Genomic DNA, 20,521 nt, shown 5'->3' on the forward strand with positions numbered 1-20,521 from the left:
TTGTGGTCTAGACGTACCCTTAGAGACAGAGTTGTGTTGACATAGCCTTCTCTCTAAAAGCTTCATGGTGTAGACATATCCTAATACTCTTCTAGCTCTGGATAGCCTATATCACAGGGGAGACAAGAATTATTGGCTCAGAAGTGATGAGCAAAACTTCTGTGACGAATACAGTTGGCTGAAGCAGTATGCTATTGACAGCCAACTGAAATCAGCAGGGAGCTGAACTACGATCTTACCGAACAAAGAGTTCCATTGCTTTCAACAAGGGTATTGTAATGACCTTGTGGATGAATCTGGTGACGTTTTCTGTAGAAGTTCCCACCTTTGTGGTGACTCTTTTGCTTTTATATGTTTTGGAGAGGGCCTGCAACTTTAGATTTTGGTTGCCTGTTTTGGAAATTATCGTGCTGAAGTGTCATCTTTCAAGAGGGTGGAGAGATCATGCAGGGCTCAAATCACCCAGAGGAGCTATCCCTTTCAGGGTTTTTCATTTAGAATAATCTCCTTTCACAAAAGGTAAACCAGTGTTAGACTAGATTTGGGCGAAGAGCACAGCTGCCTGGGCATCATCTGAGCCAGCGTAGCTTGTTAAAGGAGAATAGTCTGAGAGATTGCATGATACCAGTCAGAACAGCTGGGCACTTAGGGAGCTCTGTTTAGTGATTCCTTTTTGGTCTTCATTTAATTTTCCGAGGCAAAAATTTGTAATTTCTTTCCCAGTGAGCACCTGTGATATTTTTCTTCTTTGTCTTTGTTTTGGGGGAGGGGAAGTTGTATGTCTTGTGAACATACTGTTTCACTAACACTTCCTGTGTCCATTGTAGACTATCCGTTTATGTCTGGTCTGACATTCTTCCTGTCAGGAAACTGAAGACTGTATATTGTTCAGTGAGGACAGAAAGAAAGTGCGCGCACACACACACACACACACACACACACGCACAACGACATCAAGGCTTCTAAGATCTTTTATATTTGGTTCTCTGTAGGTTAAAGAATCAGCAGAGCTAGTCCTGTAATGGTAACGACAGACTTCCATGTTTTTCAGTGAACAGTCGTTCTATTGAAAGTATGGCTGGCTGTTGCCTCCCATGAGCATTACTAGAAAAGGTCTGTGCTGGTCTTCTGTGGAGCAGCAATATGGGCTTCAACCACATAAATTAGCTGCTTATTACCAGGTGGACTTTAGGAACCACAAGAAAAATTATCTGTGGTTTTCAGAAGGATTCTAAAAATCGGAATATTTAAAGACTTTTCACCACTCCTGGCTGGAGGCATCCACGTACGGTGATTGAGTAGGGATTACTAATGGCATCTGGCAACTCAGGAGAGCCACTTTTTACACATTGTAGAAAAAAACTCCTTGATAAGAAAGTAAAGGAGGAAGATGTGGTTGGGCAAGGGAGAAGAGTGAGGAGTGTACCAATGAAATAGCTCGACTTCCCTGTTTGCTATGGGAGCAGCCTATTTACTAGTATTATTGTGGTAGCACCAGTCTGGTCAATACGATGCCTGACTGTCTACCGTAGATATTTCTGTGGCCCTCATTACCTTCTGCGTGCCCAGAATCTTCTAATAGAGTAAAAATCACAAAACTCTCTTGAGGATTAAAGAGGGGAGGCCTAGCTGAGCAACTGTCCAGGGCACCAACCTATGGGGGGCGCCTGATGGCAGCTGTAAGGGGCGCTGTGCGCCCAGGGCTGAGGGTCGTGTGGCTCCCCTTAGAGCTGCCATTAGTCACTGTGCGCCTGATGGCAGCTGTAAGGTGCGCAGCGTGCCGAGGGTGGGGCCGTGCATGTGCCATGCGCCCAGGGGCGGAGCCACGCAAGCGTTGCACGCCCACTGCCCGGGGCATAGGAATGGCTCGAGCTGGCCCTAATCACAGCTGCAGAGCTTCAGAGTAGACAATGCCTACACTAACAGAGGGGTTCTTCTGTTGGTGCAAGTCATCCACCTCTCAGAGAGGTGGTAGTCAAGTGTACAGAAGAATGCTTCCATCAGCCTAGGACTGGGAATTAGGTCTACACTGGGGATTAAGTCGTCATAGCTGTCTCTCGGTGTGAATTTGTAGACCCTCAGGCAGCATTGCTATGTTGATGTAAGTTCCCATTGTAGACCAGGATGATTTGACCAGGGTCATAAAGCAAATATGTATCAGTGCTGGCAATTGAGCATCCCAGATCAAGCCTAACACCCTTAACTACTGGATCATCTGGCTTTTGAAACCATAATAATTAGCAAGCCGTGTGGATTTTGCTGTTCAGATACCACCTTCATTACATAACTTGAATACATTATTGTAGAATGCTTACTCCAATTCTGACATCAACTGACAGCAAGAGATGGAATTCTGAAAGACTAAAAATCATTATCTATAGTTCATACCCACATATCATGTAAAAAGAAAAGTCTCCAATCATCCTGAGGAAGAACAGAGAAATGCATACATCTTGGAGCCATAGTATTAATCTCATATAGCAATTATAGTTCAGATTACTTTCCGCATAATCATTAATTGAATTTTAAATCACAATCCAGTTTTTAAAAGAACAGATTATTTGTGGAATCAATATTAAACACTGTCCAGAAAGTATATAAAAGTACACGATTAGATTTGAGAAATGAGAGGTTTTTGCATTATAATGAAGTATTATGATTTAGGTTTTAGATTAAGTTAAGATTTGTAGGAAAGAAGAGAAGCAGAAGGGAGAGGAGCAGTGAATTTTGAGGGGAACAATTACTTTTTGTAGTGAACTAGCCAATCTGAGTTTTTATTGAGACCTAGTCTGCTATGCATATGAATTCCGGCTTTGCAGTTTCACACCAAAGTCTGTTTTTTAAGTTTTGTAGCTCACTACAAAAAATAAATTTACCTCTTTTCCTATTTTACACCTTATCACCTGTTGGGAACAGGCCACATTCGCCTTGATTGAATTGACCTCCTTTGCACTGGTCCTCTCCATAGTAATGCAACACGCCCATCTTTGCATGTGCATATATCCCTGCCAAACGGAAGTTTCCATTTGATGCATTTGAGGAAGCATGTTCCAGCCCATGAAATCTTATGCCCAAATAAGTTAGTCTTTAAGGTGCCACAGAACTCCTTGTTTTTTTCCTCTGTCTGTTATATACAAAGTTCAGTTTACATTGCTGAATGCTTGTTTGTTGCTTCTGTGTTTACCCATGGTTGTCAGAATCTTCTTTTTCCAGGAGAACGATTCATCCCGTATTGCTATATTAAGAAACATACCATTGACGATGATGCAAACAGGCTGTTGGCAGTGTTCTGAGCAACATGATGCTGCTATTGGGAGGTGTGGTACAATCCCTGGGATAGAATAGCTTTCCGAGATTGCTGTGTGGGATGGAAAGGGGGTTCGTACCATATGATCTCAACTACTCTGTTCTTATGCAGTTTTCTTTTGAGGATGACCCGAAACTGACCTGGAAATTAGGATGCTTTACAGTGGGGGAGGGGGGGTGAAGCAGATCAGAAGTTGCATGTGGTCACCTGTGGTAATGAAATATGCTTCCACACGGCATTTCATAAGCTGAAATCATCTCTGTGGGAGTAGCTGAGATAGACCTGATTCTGATAGGAACCTACCGGTTTGTGTCTGTAAATCAAGCAATTAGCTGTGTGCTTCTTGTGAGCTGTATGTATGACTAGCCATGGTTCAGATTTGCACCTGTTCTAGGTACAAGCATTATTCTTGTGCATAATGGAATGCAAGTGCGTCAGATATAAATTGCTCAGAATTGTATGGAAACTATTGAATTTCTATATAAAAGTGTTAATCCACTGAAAGCAGCGGTGGTATGGTGAGTCAGTATGATCTGTCTCTATGTTCCTTCCACCCCTAGTGAAAAAGAAGGAGAGCTGATCTTCTCTTTGTTGATTTGGTTAACTTGTTGAATGAAGCATAGGCAACATTTCTAGCTCATCTGATGTAAATACATTGGATAACCATACAGTGGAATTATGTATTATTATTTTAATTGTATTGTAGTGCCTACACCAGACTAACACGGCTACATTTCTATCACTAAAGATTCCAAATGAGACTGGGGTGGCTGGGGTCTTGTTGTGCTAGTCATTGTAGTAATAGGTAATAAGAGGCAGCCTGTGACCCAAAGTCTTATGATCTATAATAGACAAGACAGACAGTAGGGCTATGATAATCCAAATAATACAGAATGGGAGGAGGAATGCAGGGCTAGAGAGACAAAGCATCTAATGGAAGAACCAAGAATAGAAACCAGATTTCTTGAATCCTACCTAGTTCATTGCTGGGTGCACTTGATTAGAATGTGTACTGTGCGCCATCCAGAGCGCTTCAGCAGTTACATGGCAGTGGATTTGCAATTGGGAAGAGCTGCACTGTTAGTTTAATAGGTGTGAATGTAAATGGAAGTAAACACATACTTTGTCCTACTTGAATTTCTGTTCTCTTTACCCTGAATGGCAAGACCACTTCTGATTTGGGGGTGTTGTCCCCTGCAGAAGAGTAGGTTGGGATTTCATGGAAGTGTTTCTATATATATGCTCTTTACATTGTTACAAAAGGATGAAATAAAGCTAAAAGACTGGGACAATCTTTAATTGTTGCTGCTGCGTGTAATTTATAAATGCACCAATCGGGATCCATTCATTCGCCCAGCCAATGGCACATCATGTTTCTGCTGCCCCGGCTGCCCTTTTTCTGCTGGAAAAAAATCTTCATTTCAACAAGTCTGATTTTTTTTTTTTTTAAGAAAAAGTTTGTCTAGTTAGCATAGCAAGGAGGTTTATTGCTTATCTCACATTTTGTCTGAGATCTTGAGCCCCCCCCCGACAACTCATTGTTAAATTGTTATTATATTTAAGCAAATCAATTCCATTGCAGAGTTTTCCTGTCATAATGATCAGTTTGCAGCACAGATCTCATTGATTTTTCACAACCCTAAAAACAGTTGATGAATAGCACTGGGAAAACTCAAATCTGGAGAGATGCATTTTGTGGCAGCTTGGAGAACACCTTCCTCCCCTCCCCCCCCACCTTATCAACCAGGGTGCAAACTTCATCAGGCTTGAATCTTTCCACCAACGAGAGCCAAAGCCTCAGCAAGGCAGGCTGATTGGAATGCAGGCATCCTGCACGTGTTCTGACAATCTGACCTCCCTGTTTACATTTTGTAATCTCAAAGTCAGAATAACGGGTGTGCGAATCTCACTCTTCCCCACCCCTCAGACAGTTTCTTGGCAGATTCAGATTCCAGGAAAACATAAAAATAAGAGGAGGAAGACAAAATTCTCCCAAATTATGTCTGGATTTGCACCGACTCTTATTTGCTCTTCACTGGGTGCTTTTGCTTTACTTTCTGATCTTCCTCTGTTTCTGCTCCCCTTATGCAAAGTCTGTCAGTTTAGGCCTTGTGCCTACACAGCAGGTGTAGTTAGCTTGATTGTAAGCGGGAATTTGGTAAATTTCTTACTTCCACCAGCCTTCTCCTCCTCTTTTCCTAAAGCTATAATACTGGAGAAGTGAAACTGCTGTGCATTGCTATGCTGCTGTTGCCCGTTGCTCCCTGCATCTGTCTCTGAATTTTTGTGTTTTACACGTGGGGGATGCCAATCATCTGAAATGAGCCATCCTTAACCAACAGTAGAGAGAATCCTGCTACCGAGACGAGGGATGTAAGTGTCCCCGATCCGGCGCGAGCTGGGACTGAGCAAGCCTGGCTCAATCCCGGCTCATGCCAGGTCCAGGACTTACTCCCGCTATGGCTCTGCAATTTAAATACAGTTGTATCGATTATACAATTAGCCAGTTACCTGCCTCTGAACATCCTTAACTGAGACCTTTCCAGCGTACATGGCCTTACTACAGTTTACCACTACCAGGAGTTCTAAGACTGGACTACCTCTCATCCCCAACAAGTTATGGAGCGTTGCATATTGGACAGGGAACTACTGTGCTGCATGAAGTACAGAAGTAAACACAGGGCTTCTAATACAGGTTGAACCTCTCTAGTTTGGCATTCTCTGGTCTGGAACATCCATGGTCTGGAATGATTTTCGTTAGCCAGATGTTCACTTATCATGAGGGTGGCCAAGTTTTCTGCAGTTCCATACATTCCATACATTTTGTTTATAGCCACCAGTCCCAGCTCTCAGCATTCTGTGCTAGTATTTAGCTCTAATTTACCCCTCAATGCCTTCTAAGAGCCCATTAAGCAGTGGAAGTGTTGGTGATGCTGCTAGAGAATATTGACCTTCCATGGTCTGGCAAATTGTCTGGTTCAGCACCGGTCAGGTCCCGAGGGTGCCGGAATAGAGACGTTCAACCTGTATCTGACTATCCAAGGAGGTAGCCATTTTTACTTAAATAAGGCTCATGCTTCCTTATCAGTGAGTGGAGCCTCGCAGGATGACTGTTAGGAGTGTTGACGTTTCTCAAAAAGAAAAGAACACAGTGTTTTGGATAATGAAACAAAGTGAAGAGGAAACACAAGGTTCTTTTTTTGCTAATGATACTTCCAGCCAAGGCTGCTCACTTACGAAATGAAAGAGCATCATTGAAACTCAGAACGTACAAAAAGCAAATGACAGTTCCCAGAAAATTGTGCATTTGGCCCACCTGGCAATATTATGGCAAAACAAGAACAGCTTTTCACTCTCATTGTCTAGATGGAACACCAAAAGGGGCTTCTCTGTATGCAGAGAAACCACAACATGAACCGTGAGAACTCATAAGAGAGAATGGGAGAATTTTGCTCGCGGAGCTTTATCTGCAATTCTCAGATTGAAAAAAGAAAGTGTGTGCAGTGAGTTATAAGGTGCATAAAGATTAAATTTCTGCCCCAAATTCCTTGTACTAGAATACAGAAAGAAATATACATGATAATGGATCAGACATGCCAGTGATTCCAGCATGTGAAAGGTTTGCCAAAGGTATGTGCTGATATTTGTAAAGGACTCATTTAGAGGAATAGAAAGGCTTTTGGAACACCAAAATTCGAGGTTGCTCCAAGCATGTTGTCAAGAAGAAGCTGAGAGGTCAAAAGGACAAGCATGACACGAAGAGAATGTCTACACTGCCGTCCAAAATCCATGGTTGGCCTGTGCTGCTGACTCTGGCTTTGGAGCTTAAGGAAAGAGGTTGTTTAATTACAGTATAGACCTTCCAGCTTGGGCTGCAGCCTGGGCTCTAGGTTCCTGGGACAGACCCTGAATTTCTACGCTGCAGTTTAAGAATCCCTTAGCCAAGTCAGATGGCATAGGACAGCTAGTGTTTTTAACTGCAGTGTAGACATGCCTAAAGAGATCAAATTACAATGTGATCAAATTACAGTAAAACTCCCATAGTCCGGCACTTCCGATTGTATGGCACTTCCGATAGTCCGACATCACAATGGCAAGAGCCTAGTGAGTGAGCTTTGGCAAACAGCGAGTCACAAGGCAGCAGCGGCAGCAGCTGAACCATGTGAAACCGGACGGGACAGAGTCAGTCTGCCACTGGCATTGTGTGACGCTGAACAGTCTTTGTGCTACAATAAAAAGGGTTAAAAACACTTTATATACAGTATACACTGTGTATCTATCTATCTATCTATCTATCTATCTATCTATCTATCTATCTATCTATCTATCTATCTATCTATCTATCTATCTATCTATCTATCTATCTATCTATCTATCTATCTATCTATCTATCTTATAGTACCTCCTGATAGTCCGGCATATCCGATAATCCAGCACCACATAGGTCCCAAAGGGTCCAGATTATCGGAAGTCTGCTGTACTATTTGCTGGTATCTCCTTAAACCATAGCAGTGATCGGTAGAGCCACTCACTGTCTGCTGTGCAGTATAGCAGCGCTCCTTTTGCAAGGGAAGGCTACTGCTAGAAACTTTGGACGAGGATTATTTCAGTCTTGCGCAGAATGCTCTGTATCATTAGCCTTGGGAAGAGACAGTGAATGGTTTCTTGCTGAGGCCAGTGGGCAGAATGAAAGGCAACCCCATGCGGGGGCCTTTTCTATCCATCTGCTGCAAATCGTGCTCTTCACAAATTAGATTTGGCAGTGAACCCTCATCACGGGGAGCGTTCACATACAGCCAGGTACTAGATCTGTAATTATGCTTCACAGGCCTGCCCTCGTGTAGGAATGATACTAACCAGGCCATAAAGGACGCCATGCATATAAATAAGTGTGTGTGTGTGGGGGGGGGGGGGGGGGAGGAAGAGCAGGGGAAAGGGGGCTGGGGAAATATTTGGAAGTGAACTCAAATTTAAAAACAAAATGATGCAAACATCAAATGTGCTTTGAAGAGGGGGCTTTAAAGAGATGTTATGGATGCCAGTGCCTTTCACAGACTGGCTGTAAATGTTGCCAAGTGCATTGCTGGTTCTCAGTCTATCTAAAGAGCAGATTTATTAACCCTGGCAAACCTGGCTGCTTTTTTACTGTTCCTTCCTCCTCTCTCCTCCCCCCCCCCCCGCCCCGAATCTGTAGGAGCTGGTGTACACATGCTCTGCACATACCAGTCTGTGGGGTAAAAGCATTTGCAACAGTTCTTTTCTTTCACAAGCCATAGCGTAAATTACAAATTATTATAAAAACTGTGCTGCACTTGCAAATGTTGCTAAGCAGCATCCAACTCCTCTCCCTCCCCCAACTCTTCCACTAACTAAAAGACGTCAAATAGGAAAATTCTGTAGGAGACAGTGATTTTAGTAACACAGGTGACTGGGGGGGGGTGAAATCCTGCCCCTGAAGAAATCAACGGTGTTTTACCATTGACGTCGAACCAGAGTTCCAAATTGAGATGATACAAACTCTGTTATTGCCCCGAGAAGCTTGCAGACTATCTTAGGTAGCTACAATGCAAACAATAAAAGATGAGGTTGAAAGTGGTAGCAGTCTGGATCCAAGAGATGAAGGATGACATTGAAGAAAAAGCTGTTAAGGTTTTATGATTGATAGGGGGAGGATATTCCAGATGTTTGTGCCTCTCTCTTCCCCTCCCTTTCTTTGTAATCTGCACAAGCTAGTGAGGAAAGGACTACTCAACATGGAATGTATTTTATTGTGTCATTGTCAAGTTTCTGGTTTTTCCTGGCTGTTTAAGAAATCTTATAGTTTGAACTTAGTAATGGAAATCAAAAGGGGGTGTATGAAAATCTTATGACATAAAGTGTTACTGAAATAATTCCTGAGGCAGAAATTGTTCTGTTCACTATCTGTAATAAGTTCTAACAATACTATTATTCAATTTCAAATTATGTTATATTAAATATCTCTGTCCATTAAGGAACATTGTAATAAAATGCTCATGAATATTATTACTTCTGATCAATTACGTATCAATTCAAATATGTTAGTGTATAATTGTTACAGAATCATAGAAATGCAGGGCTGGAAGGGACCTCAAAAGATCATCTAGTTCCTCTTCCTGCACTGATTATATGCAAATAAACCAGTAATACATATGTGTGTAACTTCTATAATTGTCAATTATTTGTTATGTACTTATTTACATAATTGTATCATTTACACACACACACACACACACACGTGACAGAAATGAAAGATCCCTGCTACTTGTGTCTAAAATTTCCTTTCTGTTTTTCTTGTCATTGAATAAAGTCATAATCATACCACATAATATTTAAATTAAGTGGCTATCTATGGATGCCAGATGAGTAAAATATACTAAGCCTTATGCCTTGTCACATTATTTCCAGTTGGAAATAAAATATTTACTATGTAAATAAAGCAAGCACATTAGGAAATCTGCCATATTTACAAAGGACAGCAACTTTGCATTTGTTGTTTGTTTGTATTCCAATAGCATCCTAAGGCCCCTGCTGAGGTCAGGACACTATTATAGCAGGAGCTGTATAAATATGTACTAAGAGACCATCACTGCTCCAAAGACTTTATAGTCTAAATAGGTGAGTGAAAGAGAGTGGATTATATTTCCCCCATTTGTAGCTGAGGAACAGAGGCACAATGAGATTACTGCTAATAATACTTGACTTTTTGCTATATAACATTTGCCAGTAGTAGATCTCAAAAACCCTTTACAAAAGGAAATCACCGTTGTATTCCCATTGTACAGATGTGGAAACAGGTCCAGAGGTAAAGTTATTTGCCCAAGATCGCTCAGCAGGCCAATGGCTGAGCTGGCATAGAATCCAGGTCTCCTGAGTCTTAGGTCTATCTAGTCGATCGCGGATGGAGAACCTTTATTCTATTGAGGTCCACTGACCAATAGAAAAAATCAGTGATGGTCCACACACAGTTCTGCAGGCGAAGGTCTTCCCCATGGCTCTAGGATGGGGCCATTAATGAGGAGTTTCAGATGTGGGAGGGGGCTCCAGATGGGGGCCAAGGGGTTTGGAGTGCAGGAATGGGCTCAGGGCTGGGGCGGAGGGGTTGGGGGTGACGGTGCAGGCTCTGGGAGGGAGTTAGGATGTGAGGGGGGGTTCTGACTTGTGCGCGGGGGGGGGATTGGGTGGAGATGGAGGGTCTGGGAGAGTGTTAGGGTGTAGGAGGGGGTTCTGCCCAGGGCCAGGATTTCGTGGCGGGAGTGCAGGCTCTAGGAATGGGTTGGGGTTCGGGAGAGGGAGGGATATGGTCTCTGTCACGGCGTCATTTACCTCCGGTAGCTCTCAGTTGGCAGTGCAGCAGGGCTAAGGCAGCTCTTGCCCCCGTGCCATTCCCAGAAGCTGCCATGATGTGGTTAAGTAGTTCTGCACCGTGTACACGGCCTGCGCCTGCAAGTGCCACCTGTGCAGCTCCCATTAGCCGCAGTTCCCAGCCAAAGGGAGCTCTGGGGCCAGACTTGCAACTTCCCTGATTGTCCGTCCCTGGGCCCACAGGCCGCTGGGACAGTCGACCAGCCTGGCACTCTAGCTTCCTCCTGCAGCAGATGAGCCTGTGCTGCACCCATGCAGGGAGGGGTGGGGAAACCACAAAGGCTCAGAGCTTCTCTAACCTGATGTGTGGAGACTTGCCAGAGGCTGGATGAAATTAAGCAGGTTCCTCTCCACTGCACTCAATAATACGGCCCAAGAAATCAACCCCAAAACGTGTCAATGGTGCAGCTATATTGGTGGCCTGTGAAGCCATGTGAAAGACCGTCTCCTGAGATTTTGTTCTAGCATGGTTACGTAGATGCCAAAGACATGGGAAGATGGGCAGGGAAGAGCTGACCACGTGAGGAACTGTGTATAGCATGTTCACAACATAGGCGAAAATTTTCTTAACAGATCACACAAAAACAGCATATGAATTAAAGTGTCCAATGCCATTTTGCCTTTGTGGATATGAAAAGAGAATCAGGCAAAGTGTACTAATCATTCTAGAGTAGTGTCTGAAGAGGACATTGAATTGATCTGAGAACTGTGGGCAGTATGTTTTCAGTGAAGATGTTACCTGTTTATTGCGGCAACTGCTATTTAATGTTTTGAGAAACCTTGTAAGACTTTTTTAATAATCAAACTTAGGGTCAGACAAGATTTCCATACAGTGGAATACAGAGCTCTCCAAACCTGTAAATAAATCTTGTCTAAGATATTGTGTAGTCCCTTCTGTAAATATTGATGAAATTCTAACTTTAACTCTTCTTATATGTGTCTTTTTTAAAACTGTATTAATAGTATCTAAGTGACAGGGTGTTTCTTCCTGTCAGTTAACAATGCTCATTTGAAGGTGCATTGGAATAATTTCTACATTTTAAATTGTCAAAAAAGCTGACTTCTTTTAGAGAGCCTACTGCTTTGTTCCATATTTTAATCAAATCCATAATCTTGAGGCACAGCTCTGATGGACTCATGTACATTCATTAGGGCTAGTAATTTCACCAGCTAGTTTTTAGTGGTAGGGTAAAACATAGGAGTAACAAACCATCTTTCCAAATACATATCCTTAGCTCTGATCCTGCAGAGACTTATCTGCATGCTTAAGTTTATATACTGTGGACCAGACCCTCAGCTGTTTTCAGCTGTGCCAGTTCCATTGACTTGAGTGGAGTCGGGACAGTTTACATGTTTAAGGATTTGTCCCGTGACTTTAATGGGACTACTCACAATGCATACTTGCACAGTCTCTGCAAATTTGGATCTCATTAATCACAAATCCCTGGTTTACATTGGTAGCCATTTAATGTAACTTTATTCTAACCCTCTCAATACACCCTGGGGAGAGAGGTAACATTTTATTTTTATATAAAGTCTATGTTGCCATTACTGTGTAGAAATCCAGACTTGGGAGCCTTGATGTGAGATGCTCCCCTTTTGTGGGGTTTCAGAGTTTGGGAAATCTCAACATTTGCATAGCAATTTTACAGCCCCACAGCTCAAGCCTGAATCAGATGGTCTGGACCAGCTGCTGTTGTTTAATTGCTGTATAGTCCCTTAGGGCTTGATCCAAGAGCCATTGATGTCACTGTGAGTTGTCTTTTGCTCAAGGTATGGAGGTTCACATTGTTAGCTCAGGGAGAGCCCCCTGGGTGATGGTCTGCTTACAATTTGAAGTTGGAAATGATGCAGCAAATGAGTGTGACGAAGATTAGGTAGGATATAACGAGGGCGTTACAAGAAGACAGTGAGAGAACTTCAGTTTTTCCTTTTGCCAGGGTTGTGGGGTCCTGTCTTCTGCAGAATGACAGCGATAAAATTAGATAATCTGTTAATCACTAGTAAATTAACCTCATGTCTTTACAGAGAACAAATATAGTATTTATGTAAAAGTTGTTAAGAGTTTTTCTCTTTTTAATTAGCAGAAATACATGCAAAATGAATGATAATTAGGCAGCTGATGAATTCAGTAGTACAATTATGCCTAAAGCTATGCCCCAGTACTTAATGCTGGATGCTCTGAGCAATCAAAGAAGCCTATTTATATAATTTATTTATAAAACAAAGTTACAAATAAGAGTGACACATATACTTCAAGCGCATCAACTTCAGCTGCTGGCAAGATCTTTTTTTTAAATTGAATATATTAAAAAAAGTGTTTAAGTATTTGGCTTAATTAAAAAGAAAAGAGAGAAACCTAAGCTATTTGTGAGGAGACCAGCAATTGAATTTTAACTTTCGTAATAGACAACTGTTAGATTTGTAAAAAAAATTTTTATTTAAAACGCTGGTAAAGAATAACCGAATATTAACTAGAAATGAGCTGAGATTTTCCATGATTCAGGAAGCATGAAAATGAACGTTTTTTTCCTTTGCCCTCTCTCTTGTTTTGTTCCACCTTTGGGGCAGTCTGTGCCCAGAGAGCAGAGGAAATTGTAGAACCCTGGCTGTCTGCTCTATGAGGCTTTAAGAAAATACAAGCCATTAGAAATAGCTGCCTCACGCGCATCCAAGTGGGAAGGCTAAACTGATTAGTGTGTAAACGCTGGGAGATGGTAGGCAGTGGTGTCAGAGAGGCTATGACAGTCATCAGATTGTGGTTTATTTCAGGCTATTGTTTGAATGATGGATCTCTCCCCGTAGAGGCAGCTTTAGAGGTTTGAAGAAGTATAATATAAAACCAGAATGATGGATCCTGCTTTGCTATAAGCAACTTCTTGCTTCACTCCTTTGCACTACCAACCTTAGTGTTTCATGGGCAAGCCTGTTGTTTTTCTGTGTACCAACCGAGCATTACAAGGATAACATGGACTACTCCTAACGGAGGCAAAATTGTGCCCATTTGGAGGTAAGTATTAGACTCGTGCCTGTCAGTGGGCGGGGAGAGACAAAGGAGGCAGTTGCACAGGGACCCAATGGAATTAATGCGGTCTGGGGCCCTGGTCCTTTTAAATAAAACTACTGTAGCAGTATGGCAGCAACTGTGGGAAGCAGCAGAGTGGGGGGGTGAGAGGGTGGGCAGGCAGGAGCTCCCTGCCGCTTTGAACCCCCACCTGGGTCTGCGGAGCGGCCGGGCAGGAGGAGGGAGTCAGAGTGAGTGGTAAAGGGAGAGCCAGGTTGGGTAGACAGGGAAGGAACCGAACTGTCAGGGTAAAGCCGGGCACAGAATTGCAAGGAGCGAGGACTGAGGGGGCAGAGGAGCTGGGCTGGGAAGGCAAAAGAGCAGAGGGGTGGGCAGGGACAATAGGGAGAAAGGAGTGTGTGGAGCGCGCAGGACCGCTGGGGTGTAGCTGGGCTGGAGCAAATTCATCTTCGATTCTCTGGGAGGATAAACTTTAAATAGAGGTCTAGTCTACGCTGAAAATGAAGGTTGACTTAGCTATTTCAGTCAGTATGAAAAATCTTTCTCTGAGCAAAGAAGCTATGCTAACCTGACCTCCAGGGTAGACATAGCTAGATCACAGGAAGAATGCTTCCATTGACCCAGCTGGTGTCACCTGCAAAGATGGTGCTCCTACACTGATAGAAACTCCCCCTTCCATTGCTTTAGGCTGCATCTTTGGTGCGCTATGTTACTATCCCTGTACATTCTCCTTACTCTAGGGCTGTATCTAGACTGCATCCCTTTTCCGTAAAAGGGATGCAAATGAGACACATCGCAATTGCAAATGAAGCAGGGATTTAAGTCCCCCCACTTCATTTGCATAAACGTGGCTGCCGCTTTTTTCCGGCTCGGAGCTTTGCTGGAAAAAAGCGCCAGTCTAGACGGGGATCTTTCGGAAAATAAAGCCTTTTCCGAAAGATCCCTTATTCCTCTTAAAAAAAGGCTTTATTTTCTGAAAGATCCCCGTCTAGACTGGCGCTTTTTTCCAGCAAAGCTCCGAGCCGGAAAAAAGCGGCAGCCACGTTTATGCAAATGAAGCAGGGAGGATTTAAATCCCCGCTTCATTTGCAATTGCGATGTGTCTAATTTGCATCCCTTTTACGGAAAAGGGATGCAGTCTAGACACAGCCTAGTAGTTTTCAAACTTTTTTTCTTGTGACTCAGTTGAAGAAAATTTTTGATCTCTCCGACCCGACATAATTTGACTAGAGTCTGGACTCCAGAGTCAGGCTGAGGATGAGAGTTTTGGGATGGAGGAGGAGGCTCCAGCTTTGTTTGGGGGCCAGTCAGGGCTGAGGCAGGACGGGCTTATGTTGAGTGGCTCCTGCTGAGCAGTGCAGCGGGGGTGCTAAGGTAGCTTCCTGCCTCTTCTCGCACCCAGAACATGCTGTGCCCCAGAACTAGCCAGCAGCAGGTTCTCAGCCAATGGGAGTGTGGAGCTAGTGCTTGGGGCAGGGGCAGGGGCAGTGCCTGGAACTCTGTGCTCTATCCTGCCCCCCAGCCTCAGGAACGGGGCCTGTTGCTGGCCGCTTCTGGGGTGCAACAGTCTGTGGTGCCAGGACAGGCAGGCAGCTAGCTGCCTTAGCACCCCCACTGGTCACCTGATCCCCCTACAGCGAGACTCAATTGCTGACATTCCACAACCAGCAGTGGGGTAGCGACTTGTAGTTTTGAAAACCACTGCTCTAGACCTACCCAGCATGCAACTGCAGAGAATTAGAAAGACAGCTTGTTAACCTTTTTTTGCAAGACGGAAAATGCAACGCATAGGCAAGATCAAAATACAAAGGAGGTAGATCATTATATTACAAATTTGATCTAGAAAGCATTTGTTCACTTGTAACCCAGGGGAAAAAAGTTATAAGCTTTTATAAAATGTGTAACCCCCATTTCTAGAAGCTGATTCTGATCTTTGCTTTGGGGTCAGACATGCTAGTGCTGAGGGACCAATGACTGGAGGAGAGGGAGAGTTGGTGATTAAGGGAGGGGTCTGGCACATAGGACAACTTGTCAATTCAGATTGTGAGTTGTTAAACCTTGGGAGCCCTGTTACAAGTATATATTGTGCCTAGTGCAATCAGGGCCCACAGGCATTACTACCATACAAATGGTAATTGTTCTTCCCGACATTTGTACTCCATGGGAGCGTTTGAACTCTCTTGGCGTGTCCTTTGCTTCCTTTCACATCTCCTGAGTGTATGAATCCTTCACTAGCCATCCTGGTGGATCAATTTAAAATTCCCCATATTCTGATCATTAGTTGTTTTCTAAAATGAGGCCCTTCCATATGTACTCAGGGGAAAAGTGCATTTGACAGACACAGAATTTGATTTAAAACCTGTTGGCAGTCAGACAAAATAGGAGTATTTATCTCTGGTGTCTAAGTCGAACGTTATGAGTTGTCTGAAATGAGACAAGTAAGAAACCAGTCCTCCTCTTCCTGCTGTCGTGGGCAGCTGCAAAGGTGATGACACAGGCGACTAGTTAGTGAGGAGAAGAGGATATTGATTTCTGGCGGACATGTGACAGCGTAAGACAAATATTCATAAAGGCTGTAGGGAGAGCCAAATAATATTTTGAAGTGGAAATCAAAAATGAAATTGATTTCACATAGTTTCTTAAAACAACACTCTCTCCCTCCATACTTCCCTGCTGTTTAGGCTCTGTCCTGGCAACCCACGAAAGAGCTGAGTGCGCTAGCTGTTCTAATTGCTTGGAATTTTGGCAGACTGGAAGGGATGCCACTCATGTCTGCCTGCTTGGACATTTATAACTTGCAGCTGTGCTGTCCAGGACTTAACTCAGTGTGGTAAACCAATCTGGCCATTGGAAAGCAAAGTTCCTTCTCTTTGTCCCCCTCCCCTTCCTTGCTAACACCTCTTATCACACATGCGCGTGTGTCGTCTTCTCCATCCTGGTTGGTAGAGCCATAAAAGAGCCTTTAGTTTTCTGTAGTGCTGGACTGTATTGTTTAAAGTGCTTTGCAGGTGTCTTTGAATTGTTCCTGCCACTGTCCCAATCTGGTAAAGGATCATTGTTTCCATTTTATATAGGGGAAGACTGAGGCAGAGAGGTTGGTTGACTTGGCCACTTCCTACTGACGTAGAACTTCGGGACAGGGAGCGCCTAGCTTCCGCACCATGCTCCTTGCGTGCCTTTTTCTTTTAATACCAACAGCCAGAGAAAGGTGGCTGATTAAAATGAGGAGTTCTGCAGGAGGAACCTTCTGTCTTGTTTCACCCACTGTAAATTACAACTGATGGTATTTCCCCCCACCTCCAACGGAGATTAAGATTAATGTTCGTTTTTGTGCATCTGATTTTATGGATGTTTGTATGTTGTAAAAGGTTTTTAAAGTAGACATGTGCTTGATTCAGCAGGGCACACTGTTTTGTTCTGTCACAAAGAATTCAGGAGTGTTAAGGTTTGGGTTTTGTTGTTGTGAGAGAGGGCAAAGATTCAAACCTCAAATGTTGAAATACCTCCATATAGGAAGAACCAAAGTTTAGAAGTGCACTACAGTTCAGGCATTGGATGTAGGCTGATGTCTTTTTCAAAGTATTCCCAAACTATTGACTCTCCTGGAGAGGTATCTGGTGCTACCTCCTTCTGGGCTTTTTCATTGCACAGCTAAAAGGTTTGTGAACATAGTAGGAAAGGGAAATTGTCATCCTCTTCTTCTGTGGCTCAGCTACCTTCTTCTGGCCTATCTCCCTTTCTAATGATCAACCAGCCTCCAGTTTGGTGGTGGTCTCGATCAGTGTCGGTTCACAAGAGCGTGGCCTTCAGATCATAGAGGGAGGATTCAGATTTCAATTAATTAAAAGCCTCCCTCCTGTTCTACTGGAAAGCAATAGACACTACTCTGTTTTGATGTCAGTAGTCTGGTAGGATGTTACAAGCATGCAGCCAGGGCTTTGTAGATTCTTCCTAGTTTTAGGGCAAAATACAGTATTTCAGTGTAACCACTCTTGCCAGGTGCAACTTATTTTGCGACTTTTAGTCCAGTTCTCTTTCTCCTCCATAACTAGTAATTATTAAGCTCTTGGATCTAATTTAATTGATGCATAAAAAGAGTTTTCTACATAACATGATACATAAGTGACCTGGGTATGCATGAATTGGTTAAAACTTTGTATGACCGACAGTGCTCCCCATTAAAATCTGTGCAAATTGCTGTTAGCAGGTAATTAACATTACAGTGGTATTCTTTATGCCAAGTCCAGGAAATACCCTAGTAGCATCAATCTTGTGAAAAGTAAAACTGTACAGATTTTAATGGTGACCTCTGCTTGTGAAGTGAACATGAAGGATTAGACTGTGTAGAAAACGTTTTGAATTAACTAACCTACACATGATTTCTAAGGATTGCTGAGTTTAAGCTATTTCCTGTAAGTGTTTCAGGGGGATATAGTGTATAAGCAGCCCTTTGCCACATCGCTCAGTTATTTTTATTTTGCAAGTGTTGTTTAAAGTGGAAACACAGATGTGCATGCACAAACACGTGTGTGCGCAGACACGCAGTGTCAGTAAGGAATCTACTAATTTCATAGCTAGTAAAGAACTTAACTGCAGGTCAAAGTGCAGTGCTTCTGAGGCTGCTGTAACCAATGCTCCGTGAGATAATTCTGAAGCTAGTGATGGGGGTGGGGGAGGGAAGAAGGGAGACAGACAGCAAGGGCTTTGTATCTTCAGCTAAAAATACCGGCCTTTCGCTGTCATCGTGACGCCTATCATCTTCACAGGCGAGAGATTACTTTCTGTTTTTCTTAAACAAAACCTGCAAACTGGATAAATCAGAGTTTCTCCCAATTCATGCAAAAGGGCTTGCTGCACAATCAGTTGCTCGGTGAAAACTCAGATTAATCTGCATAAGAAGATGAAGTGTAATCTATTCACAAACAGAGCTCTCTCCTCTGTTACTTTTCTCAAGCAAAGACTTATTTTTTTACTTTGTGTGAAAAATCTGCTTTTCTTAATTTTTTTTTTTTTTTTTTTTTTTTGCAGAGAGGTTGCGAGCCATTTGTGCACGAGATCCACTTGTCACCATATTACACGTCTTGCCAGCAGCGTCCGACGAGTGACTGAAACCAGACAAGTAGTTTAGTCTTAAATGCTGAACAGCGCAAAGGTAAAACTTCTTCTCTTTTTGAAGAAGTTACAAAAGTCCCTGGGTTATGTTGCCACCCACATTTTGATTCCCCATCTAAGTAGCTCACTTGCACACACGATAGTGTGGATCATAGAATCATAGAATACTAGGACTGGAAAGGACCTCGAGAGGTCATCGAATCCAGTCCCCTGCCTCGTGGCAGGACCAAATACTGTCTAAATCATCCCTGATAGACATTTATCTAACCTACTCTTAAATATCTCCAGAGATGGAGTTCTACAACCTCCCTGGGCAATTTATTCCAGTGTTTGACTACCCTGACAGTTAGGAACTTTTTTCTAATGTCCAACCTAAACCTCCCTTGCTGCAGTTTAAGCCCATTGCTTCTTGTTCTATCCTCAGAGGCCAAAATGAACAAATTTTCTCCCTTCTCCTTATGACACCCTTTTAGATACCTGAAAACTGCTATCATGTCCCCCCTCAATCTTCTCTTTTCTAAACTAAACAAACCCAATTCTTTCAGCCTTCCTATGTTGGATGCTATGTTGTGTCTCCAGCCGTGGTCATGCTCAAATATGGTATAAAAAAATACAAGATAAGCACTTGGGCTTTTGAGAGTTCAGGGACACCATGTTTGATACTTGCCAAATTCCTGGAAGCAGTGTTTCAGGCAGATATCTTTTTCTCTCCGCCAGACCTTGCTTTTCTTATTGTTGACACATGGGAATTTTCTAATCTGCTCTGCCACTGTTCAGATCCACATTTACATCAGGTCTGTCTAGGAATTCATATTTCTGCTCAAAATCTATTCCTTTGGATTGCAGAGGAAACCCTGTATTGTTGCTGGCTGGGTGGAGGGCTGGACCTGATTTTGATATTAGCACATACAGGGAGCTAGTTTCAAGTTAATGCTTGCACAGAGCTTTGAAAATCTGAAGGGTTATTTTAAGTGCCAAGCAGTATTATAGTGAACTGTGATATGAGCGCCAGCTAGATGGAGCGGGAGTGGATTGGCTCAGATACTAATGAGGTGACTGGCCCTGCGAGGCCTGAACAATGCCTGTGTGACCTGACTGCTGCTCTGGAAGTCAGTGGGTGTTGAGAGCACATGGCACCTGGCAGGAGGTACTCAGCTCTTGGCAGAGGTGAGCCTCAAAGAAGGGAAGCAGTGATTTCAGCCTGAATAATAGCACAGAATAGGGAATTAGGTGCCTTGAGTCCTGTTCCAGGCTATCCTACCAATTAGCTCCACGACCATCTGTGTGTATCAGTTTCCCTTCTAATAAAATGGGCGTGGTGACAGTCCTGGTGACACCCAGGACTGTGGGTCATCTCGTTACTCCTTTGCCCCAGCACGAGGGAATTTTGCCTGTATCTGGCTGGATGTCAGATTCCTGACACTACCAGCCTTTCACCCGCCTGTGGCCTCTCTCCTGGGCAATGCCAGCACTACCTTTGCCTGGCAAGTTAACAAAAGGAGCACCCTTTGCCCCTATGCTAGTTTAATCACAAAAATCCTCTATCCTGTTTTCTCCAGGGTGCTGCAACCCAAGTGTGCTGGTTTTACCTGAGACCATCAGTTTAATCCACAGTGATGCTCACAGTGCCCATGAACACTTATTTATAAAACAAAAGTCAGCTGATTTAAGAAGCAATAAAGTTTTAAGTGGAA

At 43.3% G+C, this 20,521-nt stretch overlaps 1 protein-coding gene across 22 annotated transcripts in view; it reads left to right on the plus strand.

Annotated features, from left to right (window-relative positions):
- Window positions 1-20,521, plus strand: part of ZMIZ1 (zinc finger MIZ-type containing 1) — a 510,613-nt gene that overhangs the window by 115,746 nt on the left and 374,346 nt on the right. For 18 of the 22 annotated variants that reach the window (XM_075934736.1, XM_075934735.1, XM_075934734.1 and 15 more), the window contains one exon: window positions 18,744-18,867. The exons of the other annotated variants lie outside the window; for them this stretch is intronic. The gene's annotated coding sequence lies outside the window, so the exon portion shown is untranslated. The remainder of the gene's footprint in view (window positions 1-18,743; window positions 18,868-20,521) is intronic. 22 annotated transcript variants of the gene reach the window in all.

The sequence above is a fragment of the Pelodiscus sinensis genome, chromosome 8 (genome assembly GCF_049634645.1).
Source record: "Pelodiscus sinensis isolate JC-2024 chromosome 8, ASM4963464v1, whole genome shotgun sequence".
NCBI classification, from domain to species: domain Eukaryota; kingdom Metazoa; phylum Chordata; order Testudines; family Trionychidae; genus Pelodiscus; species Pelodiscus sinensis.